General features: G+C 33.7%; 1 protein-coding gene across 2 annotated transcripts in view; it reads right to left on the bottom strand.

Annotated features, from left to right (window-relative positions):
• Positions 1-18,015, bottom strand: part of GRID2 (glutamate ionotropic receptor delta type subunit 2) — a 1,331,651-nt gene that overhangs the window by 891,678 nt on the left and 421,958 nt on the right. The window lies entirely within an intron of this gene.

Genomic DNA, 18,015 nt, shown 5'->3' with positions numbered 1-18,015 from the left:
TTTAAAAGTGTGTATATATATTCATCATAATGAATAACTATGAGGAGAAATCTGAGAAGTCTGTATGGATACAAATATGTATTCAAACCAAGAACAACATCTGAAAGCATTTGTCAAAGATGCCAGACACTAAGAACACTATTTGTATTGTAAATATTAAAATTTTTGCATCTTGCTAAAACATATAAATGGTGGGGAGCCAAGGGATGTATTTTTAATTTATTTCACATGTCCATATTTTAATCATCAGTTATAGTTTGAGAACTGTAGGGCACAGCATTTACCACTTCAAGAAAGAGTCCAATTGAAAGCTGAAGGTATATACAAATATCTAAAAAAGCCAATAAAAAAGAAGTGCACCTTAGTCAATATCTAAAGGAACTGAGTTTAGTCTTCAACATTATCAAAGTCATAAAATGACATAAAATGGATATTCCACAGGGTTTTAGCTAATGCATTCCTTTCCCATTTTGTTAGCCTCAAAGTGAGGCTGAACTGTCAGGCACCTGTCAAGTAGAAGGGAACTTCAAGCAACACCTTCAAGAAGTAGAAAATTAAGTATATGTCAACGAAGCTGCTGGACTGAATGGGAATGTCAAACATGCCAGAATTATAGTCACTTTCTGTATCAGGTTGCAAGATTATTTATAAAGAGTTGTGTACCTGCACAACATAAATCAAGTTTTCATTCATCTCCTGCTAGCGATCTTAACATCACTGTATATAATTCCACTTGGCTAAGAAAGCAAAAATCACTGCATGAAGTTTTCTCATTAAAATAAAGACGTTATGCTATATTGATGATTGCTATCAAAATATTACATATAAAATCACAGTAGCAATGCTATAATTAAAATGGACTTGACTTTGCATTTCTATGTTTATATCATTTTGTTTACTCTAATTCTTGAATCTAAATACCTTTCTATTTTCTCAGGAAAGAGAGTTTCTACCACCAAAACTACAGTCCTCCCATGGAAAGAATTTTTTTAGTTAACCTGTTACACTCTTTTGATTTATCTGCCTTGGCAGATCATTTTCACTGAGTAAGGATGTTTTTGTAATCTGTATTACAGTGGTAAATCAAACTGACATTTTTAAATGTCCAAACTAACATGTTTTTCACTCATTGGTAATGAATACTTTTCTTTCATAAAAAATGCTGATAGTCATATGATAAAGATATATTCATTTGAAATAAGCCTACCTAATAAGCTATTGTTAAAAATAACTTTATTAGAGTTCACATGGAGATTATACAGATGTTCCAAGGTGAAGATTTGTTGATATATATCGTTTTTAATATACAGAATATTCTAGGCAGCAAACAACTGAAGTTTACCTATACGTTCTATTTAAATGTGATTGTTCTTTACTGTCAGCAGTTTATGTCTTACTTAAAATATAATGATATTCTAAAATTTAATTACTTTAATTGGTATAGGGCCACGGTAAAAATCATATTGGTCAAACTTCCTGAATCATTTTAGCTATGTCAATATAATCCTGGACCTCTAGAGATAAACAGAAAACTGAGCCAATTTGCTTGTTATAAATCTCTGGTATTTGGCATCATATAAGTAAATTTGGGAGTTAATGGCTCCATATAAGTTTCAGTTTACCTCAGTGTTTTGGTATTGAATGAAATTTTCCATTACATGATATTTAAATGCATGCGAAACATACAAAATGCAAAATAGAATAGTAGTAAAAGGAATTATTTTATTGATAATAATGGAAATTTTTAAAAACATGGAAATTTGGGCATGGAAATGTACAGAACCACAGAAATATCATTTTCTAATTCATGTATACTAGAGTCAGAAGAAAGGAATAAATATGGAAAAAATATAAAAACATTTGTTTTCTTTATTATTTAAAAGATATATGTACATAAGAAATCTACATTTCTAATTTTAAAATGCTATTTTCAGAAGTTGTGTAAAGGTATTCAGGGGCAGTTAAATGGTACATAAATATAGGTATTTTTGATTAAGTAACTAAGTACACCTACACCTTAATTTATTCTAGATATTGTATCAGGTGGACTAAAAAGATTTGATTACTGCTCCAGAGAATTTTATGATACGAAATTATGTGAATATAAGGTTTCAGCCAGAAATATAAACTGTTACTATGATACCTCCAACTGTCCATTTTTCTTACTGTGGTAAGAATGCACAAGACTGTCTGTGAATCTGATTTATAGATAGCTTTTTATCTACAATTGTCTCATGACTTTGATAATCTATGGGGTACCAACAATACTGCCAATGTGAAAAATGACAAAAAGTCATTTGTAGATTGACATTTTAAAAATTCTTAAAGTGTGCTGTGATTCATGAAAATGAAAACACCTAACTGTAGTTAAAGAAGACCATAACATGAATTAACACATTTTCAAAATATTATAAGCTCTTTTAGAGATATAAGTGGCATTCAAATTTCAATTGTTAAGGCAAATATTAAACTTGATATGAAATACTTTAAGCTACCATTCACAATTATAGAAAACATGAAGTTGCATTGTAACTGATTTAAAGTATGTTTAATGTTGAGGAATTGTAACAGAATTCTGTTTCCATCAGATGAAATACTGTGTGTATTTTTGCAAGGGAAAAAAGAACAGAATCACCATTTTTTGAATATCTGCTATGTGTCAGGTGGGGAATTTATAGATATTATTAAGTTGATTCTTCACTACACCTTGTGATATAAGCATTATTATATATTTACAACATAAACTGCCCAACACATTTATAGATGCAAGAAAGCATGAAACAGAAATAATAAATGAGACTGGGTCAAAAATATCTACAAATGCAAGCTGATATTGAGACAGGCTTGGGACATGGGACTCTTTGCTGCAGTGCTGCAAAGCTTGCACCTGGACACATGTCTCCTCGAGCTACAAAATACAAAGAAACTATATGGGACTATAAATAACTCTGTGCATGCTGCAGTTGGGGCAAATTCTGGACCCAAAAAATACAAAAGACAAAAAATCCCTACTGCCATCTCTGAAGTGCCTGGAGCAAAAACTGGGTATAGGGGAGCAAAAGCCGGGTACTGCGCATGCCCTCCGGGCACTCAACACTACAAAGGGGCGGGCAAACCACCTAAGCCACCCTTCCGCCCGACCCCTGGACGCACCCCTACCCTCACCCCCTATAAGGAACGAGCTCGCCCCCCACCTTGGGGAGCGATCTAGGGAACCTGTTACTTGTTTTTGCTCCCTTCTGCAGCTGAAGCAGGGGCCCCAATAAAGCCTTGCCTGAATTTCTTGTCTGCCCTTCTAATCAATTTCTATTAATTGGGGAAGGCCAAGAACCCTGATCAGTATCAATGTGACTCTGTAATAACAGAGTGGACAAACAAATGGCAGGAGATGAGGTAAAGGAAGATAGAGTATAAAACTGTCAACATAGAAATGTTTCTTTTCATACTTGATTTTCAAGCATAAATCAAAAGGGCAATGTAAGCAAAGCAAAACACACACACACACACACACACACACACACACACACACACACACACACACTGTTTTGATGTACTTGGCTTTCCTACTCCTGGGTTTAGTTTAAGGTTCTTTTGTTGGATACAGTGGAATTGCCATTAGTCCTTCACTAATAGCAAAGAATTTTCTGCAGAAGAGCCATCAGCTTTGTTTCATCACATTACTACTAGACAAAGAGATTTGCTTCTTTTTAGTTAGTATCTTCCTTAGGAGAAATAAAAATTGATGCATGCTTAATATAGACACTCTGAAAAAAACAATAAAAGGTGAATAAGAAGATTAAAAACTATGCACAATTCTGTCACTCAAATAAGCACTATTATTTCTTTTGTTATTAGTTGAATTTCCTTCACGATGTTTCATTGTATCACAACTGCGTCAGTCTCTATGCTTGTGTGTACTAATAAGGATATATGCCATTTTTACTATATCTTATTTTTTAATGTTATCACCATGAAGGATTGATAGTTTTTTAGCACTTTGAATCTATTTTATCATAAACTTGCTCTGCTTTATTACATATTCTCTGAAAATTTAAATACATATATTAAATATTAAATACATATATATAGCATTCCCAGGTATAGATAAGCACTATTATTGAATATTTATGTTTTCTAATTTTTAATTACTAAAAGGTCTGCAATGAGCATCTTTACATATTAAAATCTGTTAGCATCTCTAATTATTTCATTAGTGATATACATTTCTAGGACTTAAGTATAATATATTATAGAATAAAAATATTATAGATACTAACTAAATTAAAAAGATTTCCTGTTACCTGTACTAGCTCCCATTGACCTAAATTCACTTCATTCTTTGATCCTTTGATCTCTCGTTTGAAACAAAAGTTCAAAATAATACCTTGTTTTATCTTATTTCTGGACAGTGAGATAAAGGAAGAGATTATTCACAAAATGGTTCAATCTGGGGCTGGATAGGCATTTATCAGGAATATAACCAAAGAAAATGCTGCTATTTAGACTATAAGTCAATTGTGGGGGTCCCTTTAAAATCTAAGAATCTAGGATTCCTTGAAATAATTGAGAAGGCTAATCAAGTTCTTTCGTAAAGTAGCCCCACAAAGTGAAATGCATATATAATACTATATCTCACTAATTACTGCATGGATTATATGAATATACACTAAACTGATATTTGGATTAGAGAGGACTTTAACAAATTTTATTCCATACTCTTTTATAGTAAATTTGCAGTATTGTTAGTTGAGAATAGATTACCTTAGAATTATTTATGCAGCTCTAATTTTTTGCTGGTTATTTTACACTTCTAAGGTCCAATTAATACTTATTTTAATTTGTATACTGGCTCAAAGTTTTAGTCATGGAAAACAAGACTTCTTAAATCTAAGTACTATGGAATGCTATCTCTCAAAATATTTATCCTAAAGGGAATGAATGAGAATATATTAACACAATGCCATGTTTTGAGGAGATAATTGAACAATATTCTATAGTAATATTTTGGAAGAATGTGTTTTCTTGCTGAAATGATGTAATCATTCATGCAACTATACTACGTGGAATACACTTCCAAATTGCTGAAACTAAGGAAAATTCACTTTGGAATTCTAGTTGATTTATAAGTGTATTTGACCAAAATTCTCTCAACTAGGATATCCTTTGAGTGACTAACTTTTTTCATCATCTAATCCAGAATAAATTATTGCCTCAACAATATTATACTCTATCCAACTGAGAATATTAGTTCCTAGGTGTTGGCCAATGTAGAAGTGAAACAGTGAAAACAATTTCACAATCATTTGCAAAATTCTACCTCTATTAGCATGTGTGCATTTTTCTGAGTTAGAGTACTTTCATGGTCTGTGAACTCAAAAGTATAGTCTGTGTAATGTAGACCCGAGACTGAAACCAACATTTCAGTTATTTCTCATACATTCATCCTGTAAGTCATTTATACAGGCCTCTGGCCCTGTTTATAAACTTAAGTTTTACAAAAAAAGAGCAATAAGGAAATGATAAAAGGTTTATCTTTTCTTTGACTTTAAGGTTTCTTCCAGGATGGAAACTGCCTTTCACAGTTAGATCACTTATCTTCTTAAATTTGCTATCCCGTAAAGATGTTTCTTTATTCTCTAACACTACTGTGGTGAAATGTTTGTAGGCAGTATAATTGCCTATGCTGACTTTATGGCAAAAGAAGAAATTCCAGTTTCACTTTGTATCTCATTGGTGCAAATAAAATATTTAATATTTGTATTAGTTTTCTATTGATGTAAAAAATGACCACAAAACTAGTGCCTTAAAATAATATGAATGCATTATTTTGCAGTTCTGGAGGCCAGAAATAAAAAAATTGGTCTTATAGGGCTAAAACCAATGCTTCAGCAGAGCTGCATTCATTCTGGAAGCTCTAGAGGAATCTGTTTCCTTGCTTTTTCCAGTATCTAGACCACTACATTCCCTAGCTCATAGCCTTTTCTTCCATCTTCAAAGTCAGCAGTGCAGCATATTCAAATTTCTCTCCTGCTCTGACACTTTTGCCTCCCTTTTCCCCTTGTGATTACCACCCTCCCAGATAATCTGGGCAAGATCCTTAATTTAATTATATCTGCAAAGTTCCTTTGCATGTAGGTAATATGTTCACAGGTTTCAGGGATTGAGATATGGACATACTCAGGGCCACTATTCTACTTACCACAATATTTAAGATAGTTCATTTAAAGCTGCTGTCCACACAATAATATAAACACACACACGTACCACAATTTGTAAACATTTAGATAAAAGTACAAGGCAGAAAACCTGTCTTTAAAAGAGAACTTGAAGTTGTAATGATATAATCCCCATGCATGAAGATTCTTTTTCCTGTCTTATTACTTCTGTCTGTACACTCATTTACAATATATCTTATTGTAAATGAGAGAGAAAGAGTGTGTGTGTGAAAGAAAAAGAAATTAATTGTCCCATGTCTCATGACCATCTGTTTTGCTAGTGTATTCTTTTTACTATTTGTATAAAATCTTCATTTCAGGAATATTCTAGTTACAACTACTTGTCTCCTCTGCTTATTTAATTTTTCTCCTTTACTTGTGCAGATACTGATACTTATTCGATACATTTTGGAATTTTTGCATATCACATTTAAGATAGTCATCACTGAAAGAAAATATAGTAAAAGTATAAATGCATAGCAACTTTAACTGACATATGTTGCCCAAATAGTTCTTTCCCTTACAAGTCCTCTGAAAATAAGCAATTGAAACACATCATCTGTATTCACAGTTTACAGATAACACGGAAAAAAATTAGATAAGAAACTCCCATTGTAGGCCAAACTCATAATAATCAATTTTGCTCCCTCAGAATCAAATGAAATGAAAGTAACTCTGATCTTAAATGTTTAAGGCAATTACAGATATTGGGAGGTGATCATATAACCTGAAACTTAGAACTATATTTGGTGTATATGCAGGAAAAATGAGTTCTCGTGACTACAAGAATAAAAAGATGATTGGTTCTACAGATAATAAATAGTTGACTCTTTGCTTTGAAATACCATATTCTATCCAAACTGCATTCCTTTATGTCTCACAACATTTGTCATAGTTATTTTCATCTCTGGACCTTTATCCATGTTTATTTATTGTCTTTCCTGAAATGACCCTGCCTTTGCTCTCTGCCTATCTAAATATAATACAACTATCAAACAACATAAATACTAGGAAAAAAGTCAGCATAAGGTACTACGGAGCTTGGAGGAAGAGCACGTAAGTCAGGTTGGGAGCAATAGGTGAAAATAATTTTATTATTGCTTCACTTAATATAATCCTGTAATATAGATAAGGACAACACAAGTCTCCAATGTTTATATGTTACAAAAAATTCCTTATGTAGGAGGAAGGTTTTTAGTTCTTTTAATAAAGATTTTATATAAAATTGAATCTTAAATCATCCTTCAGTTTTACAGAGAGTAAATGGAATCTCTTCGGATAATGAAAATGTACTTTGTTTTGATTTCTTTAAGTATGTGTGTGTAAGAAAGAGAGAGAGAAAGAGAATCCCAAATATAATTTGCAGAATTGAAAAGAAAACAAGAGAGAATTTGAAAGCTTAGAAAAAGACTTCCCAAAAAATTACATAAGGATAAACTCTAGAGGTAGCCACTAAGAGGACATTACCTTCCTTAAAATACCAGATAATTGGATTTTTACAGATTAATAGAATTTTAGAGGATCTAAATTCAGAATTTCCCAGACTGTGTCTTCAAAATACATGTTATCAGTAGGTATTTCTCCCATTTACCTTCTCCCCACAGCCCCAACTCACCGTGGGGAAGATAAGGTTTTTGTGACTTTTTTAATAGACTTTATTTTTAGAGCGGTTTTAGGTTCACAACAAAATTGAGCAAATGACACAAAGACTTCCCATACAGTCCCTGCCTACACATGTGCATACCCTCCTCCATTATCAACTTCTCCCACCAAAGTAAAACATTTCTTACAACTGATGAACCTACAGGGATACATCATAATCTCCCCAAATCCATAGTTTACATTAAGGTTCACTCTCGTGTTGTACATTCAATGAGTTTGGACAAACGTGTAATGAATGACCTGTATCTACCATTATATGATCATGCGGAGTATATTCACTGCCCTAGATATCCTCAGTGTGTAATGACCTGTATCTACCGTTATACGATCATGCAGAGTATTTTCACTGCCCTAGATATCTTCAGCGTGTAATGACCCGTATCTACCATTATACGATCATGTGGAGTATTTTCACTGCCCTAGATATCCTCAGCGTGTCATGACCTGTATCTACCATTATACGACCATGCGGAGTATATTCACTGCCCTAGACATCCTCAGCGTGTAATGACCTGTATCTACCATTATACGATCATGCGGGGTATATTCACTGTCCTAGACATCCTCAGCGTGTAATGACCTGTATCTACCATTATACGATCATGCGGGGTATTTTCACTGCCCTAGACATCCTCAGCGTGTAATGACCTGTATCTACCATTATACGATCATGCGGGGTATATTCACTGCCCTAGACATCCTCAGCGTGTAATGACCTGTATCTACCATTATACGATCATGCGGGGTATATTCACTGCCCTAGACATCCTCAGCGTGTAATGACATGTATCTACCATTATACGATCATGCAGAGTATTTTCACTGTCCTAGATATCCTCTCTGCTCTGCCTATTCATGCCTCCTCCCCCACAACCCATGATAGCCAATGATTCTTCTACTCTCTCCATAGTTTTGCCTTTTCCAGAATGTCATATAGTTGGAATCATGTAGTATGTGGCCTTTTCAGATTGGCTTCTTTCACTTAGTAATATGCAGTTAAGGTACCTCCATGTTTTTCATGACTTGAAAACTCTTTCCTTTTTAGTGCTGAAAAAGATTCCATTGCCTGAAGGTGCCACAGTGTATTTACCTATTCACCTACTGAAAGACATCTTGGCTGCTTCCAAGTTTTTGCAATTATGAATAAAGCTGCTATAAATATCCAGATGCAGGTTTTGTGTGGACATTAGTTTTCAACTCATTTTGGTAAATACCAAGGAGCTCATTATGGTGAGATGTGTTTAGTTTTGTAAGAAACTACCAAACTGTCTTCCAAAGTGGCTTGTTTCATTTTGCACTCCCACCAGCAATGAATGAGGGTTCCTTTTGCTCCACATTCTCACCAGCAATTTACTGTTGTCAGTGTTCAGGATTCTGGCCATTTTAATAGATGTATGGTCGTATGGCATTCCTTTAAAAAACTGTTGATCAAATAAATATGTGAAAACTACTTCAAATGAAAGAAATATTTTTGCTACAGAAATGCTCAGATCCAATGTAAATATGCTCTGAGAATCTCCAAGAGAAGGATGTCTGTATTTCCCAAATGTATTTGATCAGAGTTCATTATTTCTAGCATTCCTATGAACATCTAAAAGAGAAGCCTTAGTCTCAGAAAAAAATGAGAATTGCAATTTTATTCCATTCCTTATTTATTTAATTTTTGTATAAACAAATTAGTTAAGGTCAAGAAAAACAAAAAGACTTGCCAAAGTCACATGGCAATCTGGTAAAAGAGGTATGATAACATAGTTTAAAAAGACTGTACTCCAGTACTTATAAGCTGTATAAACAAACAAATTTCTTAACATCTCTGTTTCTCAGTTTTATCATGTGTAAAATGAAGATAATAATAGTACACACCTCACAGACTTACCTGGAATATAAATGAGTTAATATACGTAAAGCTTAGAATAGCTTTGGCACATAATAAAATCAGAAGAAATATTAGCTAAAATTAGTATTAGTAATAGACTGGAGACAAGAACAAATGACCAAATAAAGTTGAGTAATGTAAATTATTATTTCCATAAGTTTTTCGTCTTAAATGCTAATGGCTGCCCTAGTAACAATAGTGCCAAAATTGTTATTAAATTATTAAATTTTGGCTCTGTGTTTTTACAAAACAGATTTCAACTAGGACACTTATGAATAAACTGCAGTTGCATTTACAAACTCACAGAGCAATCTTAATGTATTAATTAAGTTACATGATACGTGGAACTTTTGCGTTCTCATTTCCCCAATTCTCATTTTAGCTAGGACTAGAGAATACAGAATTAAAGCAGTCTTACAGGAGAATACTAATCAAAGAAATAATTTCTCACACAAAAGAAAAATACTGTTTACAATTCATATCCTAAACTTGCTCTTATTGTTTTAATAGGTACCCATATAAAAATCATCTAATAATTTAACCTTTTATTTTTTATTTTATAACCAAACTAAACTACAGTAATCTCTACAGCTTTTTTCTTTTAAATATGATATAAACAATTTGGCATTCAGCTTGTAAATTGCCAGTATTAGTCTCTGTTATACTTTTAATCCTTAAAACTGTAACTATTTTGTGCTTGGGCAAAAGTCATTTATCTCCAAATCAAAGCCATTCTGAAAAATATTATATAAAAATAAAATAATTAAAAAGACTATTTTGCCATATGATTTACTTCCATTAATAGCATAATGAAATTATCTGTCAATAAACAAACTAGATAAGCTAAGAATCAGTATTACGAGTTGAATTGTATCCCCCAAAATGTTTATTGAAGACCTAATCCCTCGTGTCTATGAATGCAGCCTTTTTGGAAACAAACTTTGTAGATGTTATCAAGTTAAGACAAGGTCATTAGGGTGGGTCCTAATCAAATCTGATTGGTGTCCTTATAAGAAGAGAGAAATTTAAGCATAAACACACACAGGGAAGAAGACACCAAGTGAAGACACTGACACAAGGAAGTCAGGGAAGTGCAGACAGAGGCGGACATTGGAGTGATGCTGCCACAAGCCAAGCAATGCCTGGATCTACCAGAAGGTGAAAAAGGAAAAGATGAATCCACCTCCAGAGGCTTCAAAGGAATGTAGCCCTGTGAACCTCTTATTTCATACTTCTTTCCTCCGGAACTGAGAGAGAATAAATTTCTGTTGTTTAATCCACCCAGTTTGTATTACTTTGTTACAAAGCCCTAAGAAATGAATACACCAAAATCTTACTGCTCTATATTTTTTAGCATTACATGGAATACGAGTAACTATTTTCATTCATGCCAACTTAAGGCTAACAGGTGACTGGGTTCCAGATGGAAGTAAAAAATAAAATGTTCTGAAAGTCTTTACATTGAATTTAACATGGCATAAACAGAGGAAAGGTCATGATGGAAAGAAGGACAGGGGTTGGTGTGAAACATATCTGAACTACTGGAGATACAAATTTTTCTTATAACATATGCGTTATTTACTATTAGGAAGAGTATCAACTGTTAGGAAAAGATAAAACAAAAATGACATCAAAATGGATTTCCTTCCCCATCTTTGCTATGTTTACCATTGTATCTATTATTAGGCTTTTATTTATATATGTGTTAAAACTCTGTGATATAACAAAACGTGTAATATCTAGCAGGGATTCCAGGAAAACTCTTGAATTGCATCACATTATTTTGGTTACAAAGTGATACTGAGTTCCCCAAATTGTAATTCTCACTATAAAATCAGAAACAGAATGTCAGCTTTATTTAACAGCCACCAATTATTTGTTTTGTTTTTCTCTCCCTTAAATTTTGTAGGGGAAAAATGCCATTATATTAAGAGGACTTAAACACCAACAAATCAGAGCATCCTTCAAGGCAGAAAAAGTCTCTAAAAAAAGACCCTGATATTTCTTTGTCAACAAATATTACCTTCAAAATAGGTAGCCAACAATAAATCGTTCTATGCTATCTCTTCGATCTTTGAGGGAAGTCTTGTGTTTTCTTACTTGAATTATTCTATCTCTTTTGGATTCACACAAGCTTTTGCATATTAATAAGACAGAAATATACAGCAATAATACCATTTCTATTGATTCAAAACTATTCTGAGGCTCTATTTCTAAGTTTCTCCCACTGGAACAAAGGAGCCTGGTGATGACAGTGTCAGAACCAGGGCAATGTCCCCACAAACAGATAATGAAATGAAGAAGACATCTGTTCTCTTTATTTGCCCACACATCATATCTTGCGATATCTGCTTGCCTTGTTGTTAGAAAACATTACAGTTTTTTTTCCTCTGTCATCAAATAAATACAAGGGAATTGCTTACTGTGGGGTTACATGGTCATATTCTGCCCTGTTGCCTCTGCTAACCATAGGCCACTGTTGAAACCTGGAGAAGATTTTGGATACAACTGAGACTTAAGGTTTCAGAAAGAGAGGGTAGGAACAGGCACTGTGGGAAACACTATGAGGAGGGTTGCCACTCCAGCGGAGCCCAAAGTGAAGACCTCAGTCTCATGGTGGCCAAATGTAGGGGCCAGCAGCAAGACATACAACACAGATGAATGCCTTCAACATATGGGGATTGCTCCCCTACTTTGCTTTGTAACACTAGAGAGGAATTATGGTGCCAGGCTGAACCTGCCCCTCCATATCTTGACCTAGAGAAACCAGAACATTACTTGTTTTCCCTTCCTTCATACTTCAACACAGAGGTTCCTGACAGCCTGGGAGTCTATTTACCATGCTCAGTCCAACATTATTTTCTCTTGCCTGATAATCCACCAATAGGCCCTAAGAGCCAGGACTACAAGAAGAATCAGCTGTATCAGTCAAGGGCCAAGCAAAAATAATAAGGCAAACTTAAGTGGTAAAAATGGTACAAATGCTGAAAAATGAGGAAGGGACTACTTTAAAAAGTATGGGCAGATATAAGAAAAACAACAAAGCCGAGTTCAGTACCCTAGGGCATGGTCACCTCCCAGGTCTGAAGGAGTAATGCGAGAGAGTAGTTCCTGGAATCTAGAAAGAGAGAACCCTGTGGAGAGGGTCTCATCATCGACGCTATAATCTTCAGTCAAAAGATGTAGCCAAGCTACAGTGACCCCACAGGGATAAAGCTACGAGAAGAAATAGGCTGATTTCATGTTCCTCCCTTTTGGCAAAATCCTCAGGAAGCCAAAGGGCAAAATCCTATTAATGTAGTCCATATAGTACAGCTTTCCAGGGCACAGAGCAAAGAAGAAAAAGGTGTACGCGGTATTCATAAAGGAAAGTTATTCAGCACACCAGCCAAGACATCGCTTTCATGAAAGGAAAAGGACATTTTTTGTGTGTAATGTATACATAAAATATACCATCCCTAACCATGTTTAAGGTAAATAATCCAGTACTATTTCCACGAAACAAAAATTAGATTAAGATAATGAAAAATGATGAATACAAGAAGAGTGAGCAATAAATTTTATATAATCCCTAGTTACATATAAATTGATGAGAATGTGACTGAGATCCATAACATAAATATTAAGTAAGAATTTATAAAACATCGTAAACATACCTTAAAATTTTCTAGGAAGACTTAATACTAGAGTAAAACTCTATTTTAAAACTATTTAACAGAACTCAGAAGTAGAAAAAGAAAGTCAGGATTGAGGTATCTAATGTTTCCATCTTGATGACGGAAGTGAGCATTTCAGATATTTTGGCAATAGGCAAAGTGAATTTTTTCACTTCTATATGTAAGTACAGAAATCTAGACAAATATAACTGTTAGAATGAAAGTGATTATAAACAAAGTTGATGAACCAACAGAAGAAGTACAGGAAAAGGCAATTTTTTTCTTAAAGATAGTAGGATGAAAGGAATACAGCAAATATTATTTTTCATTAAATAAAATTTTGTAAGTAACCTTATTAAAAATAAAGGCCCAAATTGCTTTCCAAGTCAAAATATAGCCATTGACTATTTGTAAAATCACATCTGAAAATACAAGTGATAAATGACAATAAAAGGATGATGATGACCTCAGGCAACTGTAGAAAAAAAAAAGGTGTGAAAGAGAGTAGAAGTGGTGATATTAGTGTCAGGTAATTTGGTGTATAAGGCCAGAGTCAATAAAAACAAAGTATAATGCAGTTTGTAATAACAAAAGGTATAATTCTAAAAGAAGATAAAAATGACTACTGTTTTGTTTCAAATATAATAATGAAATACATAAGATAAAAACACCCAGATATAAGGTGGTGTTTCACTTTTTTAAATGAAAGTAAAATTACAGAATTTTAATAATAATTAAAAACTTCTTTCAATTGCTATTTTCAGAATACGGACTCAGAATTTTATGGCCTCATGACCACTAAACATTTAGTAGAAAAACTGCTTATTTGGTCACACACACACTTTAAATAATTCCTAAAATTACCTACTTTCAGTTATATTATTTGATCACGGAATAAAATAAAAATAAATTTAAAAAGCTCTTGAAAATTAAAAATTATGCCTCTATAGATGAAGAAGTAAAACAAAATGGAAGTTACAAACTATGGAAAAGTGAACAAAAAGGTAAAATCTATCAATGGCATACAGCCAAAATTATTCTCTGTGGTTTCATGGCAGAGTCCTAATTAATGTTTAAGGGAGAGGTGAGCCTCCCATCACCTTGATACCAAAACCAGACAAAGATGTCACAAAGAAAGAAAATTACAGGCCAATATCACTGATGAACATAGATGAAAAATCCTCAACAATATACTAGCAAACAGATTCGAACAGCACATTAAAAGGGTCATATACCATGATCAAGTGGAGTTTATCCCAGGAATGCAAGGATTCTTCAGTACACACAAATCAATCAATGTGATACACCATATTAACAAACTGAAGGAGAAAAACCATACGATCATCTCAACAGATGCAGTAAAAGCTTTCAACAAAATTCAACACCCATTTATGATAAAACCCCTCCAGAAAGTAGGCATAGAGGGAACTTATCTCAACATAATAAAGGTCATATATGACAAACCCACAGCCAACATCGTTTTCAATGGTGAAAAACTGAAACCATTTCCACTAAGATCAGGAACAAGACAAGCTTATCCACTCTCACCACTATTTTTCTTTTTTTTTTTTTTTTCACCACTATTTTTCAATATAGTTTTGGAAGTTTTAGCCACAGCAAACAGAGAAGAAAAAGAAAGAAAAGGAATCCAAATCAGAAAAGAAGAAATAAAGCTGTCACTGTTTGCAGATGACATGATATAATACACAGAGAATCCTAAAGATGCTACCAGAAAACTACTAGAGCTAATCAATGAATTTGGTAAAGTAGCAGCATACAAAATTAATGCACAGAAATCTCTTGCATTCCTATACACTAATGATGAAAAATCTGAAAGAGAAATTAAGGAAACACTCCCATTTACCACTGCAACAAAAAGAAGAAAATACCTAGGAACAAACCTATCTAAGGAGACAAAAGACCTGTATGCAGAAAACTGTAAGACACTGATGAAAGAAATTAAAGATGACACAAACAGATGGAGAGATATACCATGTTTTTGGATTGGAAGAATGAACATTGTGCAAATGACTGTACTGCCCAAAGCAATCTACAGATTCAATGCAATCCCTATCAAACTACCAATGGCATTTTTCACAGAACTAGAACAAAAAAATTGACAATTTGTGTGGAAACACAAAAGACTCCGAAGAGCCAAAGCAATCTTGAGAAAGAAAAACGGAGCTGGAGGACTCAGGTTCTGGGACTTCAGACTATACTACAAAGTTACAGTAATCAAGGCAGTATGGTATTGGCAAAAAAACAGAAATATAGATCAATAGAACAGGAGAAAAAGCCCAGAGATAACCCCATGCACATATGGTCACCTTACTTTTGATAAAGGAGGCAAGAATATACAATGGAGAAAAGACAGCCTCTTCAATAAGTGGTGCTGGGAAAACTGGACAGCTACATGTAAAAGAATGAAATTAGAACACTCCCTAACATCATACACAAAAATAAACTCAAAATGGATTAAAGACCCATATGTAAGGCCAGATACTATAAAACTTTGAGAGGAAAACACAGGCAGAACACACTATGACATAAATCACAGCAAGATCCTTTTTGACCCACCTCCTAGAGAAATGGAAATAAAACCAAAAATAAACAAATGGGACCTAATGAAACTTAAAACCTTCTGCACAGCAAAGGAAAACATAAATAAGACGAAAAGACAACCCTCAGAATGGGAGAAAATATTTGCAAATGAAGCAACTGACAAATGATTAATCTTCAAAATTTACAAGCAGCTCATGCAGCTCAATATCAAGAAAACAAACAGCCCAATCCAAAAATGGGCAGAAGACCTAAATAAACATCTCTCCAAAGAAGATACACATATTGCCAACAAACACATGAAAGGATGCTCAACATCACTAATCATTAGAGAAAAGCAAATCAACACTACAATGAGGTATCACCTCACACCAGTCAGAATGGCCATCATCAAAAAGTCTACAAAACAATAAATGCTGGAAAGGGTTTATTAAATGTGGAGAAAAGGGAACCCTCCTACACTGTTCGTGGGAATGTAAATTGATACAGCCACTATGGAGAACAGTATGGAGGTTCCTTAAAAAAACTAAAAATAGAACTACCAAACAACCCAGGAATCCCACTACTGGGCATGCACCGTGAGACAACAATAATTCAAGAAGAGTCATGTACCACAATATTCACTGCAGCTCTGTTTACAATAGGCAGGATATGGAAGTATCCTAAGTGTCCATTGACAGATGAATGGATAAAGAAGATGTGGCACATATATACAATGGAATATTACTCAGCCATAAAAAGAAACAAAATTGAGTTATTTGTAGGTGAGGTGGATGGACCTAGAGTCTGTCATATAGAGTGAAGTAAGTCAGAAAGAGAAAAACAAATACCATATGCTAACACATATATACGGAATCTAAAAAAAAAAAAAAAATGGTTCTGATGAACCTAGGGGCAGGACAGGAGTAAAGACGCAGACCTAGAGAATGGACCTGAGGACACCAGAAGGGGGAAGGGTAAGCTGGGATGAAGTGAGAGAGTGGCATGGACATATATACACTACCAAATGTAAAACCAACAGCTAGTGGGAAGCAGCCGCATAACATAGGGAGATCAGCTCTGTGCTTTGTGACCACCTAGAGGGGTGGAATAGGGAGGATGGAAGGGAGACGCAAGAGTGAGGAGATATGGGGATGTATGTATAGGTATAGCTGATTCACTTGGTTATAAAGCAGAAACTAGCACACCATTGTAAAGCAAGTATACTCCAATAAAGATGTTAAAAAAAAAAAAACAGACGAGGTGAGCCTCATTGCAGTCAAAGTTATTCAGATTATTTTTTAAAAGATGGGAAGATTCCTAAATCATTTTACAAAGCTAGCAAAGCCCTAAGAACAACAGCAAATAAAATAGAGGGAAAAACATTTATAGGTTAATGTCATACATATAGATTAAAAATTCCAAATAAAATATTAGAAAATCATTCCAGCAGTGCATTAGCATAATGCAACAGAACCAAATAGATTTAAGCCCCGAATGCAAGGGCATGCCCATATTAAAGGATTCCCTGAATATATTTTATTGCAGCAATGTTTAATTATAAAAAGCTATAATGGTACAAATATATTTTATATTGGATAAAATTCAGCAGCTATTCATAATTTTAATAAACTCTAAAAGAGATTTTTAAAACATAAAAATATTTATATATATATTTTAAAATTCTTACACAAAATTCATGTTAAATTTCAAAATACTAAAAGCTTTGCCAAACAAATTATAACAAACATAAGAATGCTAGACTTTAATGACTGTTTAACACTCTGGGAAATTTTATCAAATCCAACAACTCAAGAAAACAAGCTGCATAAGTATTAATAATGAAGAAATAAAAATTACATTTCATTTTTATGGTGACATGATATTCACCTCTAATATTCAAATGACATCCAAAACATAGATACATACATACAAAACAGAAATATGGCACTTGTATGAATATGGTATATGTATGTATAAACCTATGCATATAGTGTATATGTATTTTATTACATACATGCATTAAAAATGAGAATCAGAATTAAATCTCATTACTGTTGGTGGCAGT

Source organism: Lagenorhynchus albirostris, chromosome 4 (assembly GCF_949774975.1).
Source record: "Lagenorhynchus albirostris chromosome 4, mLagAlb1.1, whole genome shotgun sequence".
Classification (NCBI taxonomy): Eukaryota; Metazoa; Chordata; class Mammalia; order Artiodactyla; family Delphinidae; genus Lagenorhynchus; species Lagenorhynchus albirostris.
Note: the sequence above shows the minus strand (reverse complement) of the source record. Positions and strands in the feature narration are given on the sequence as shown.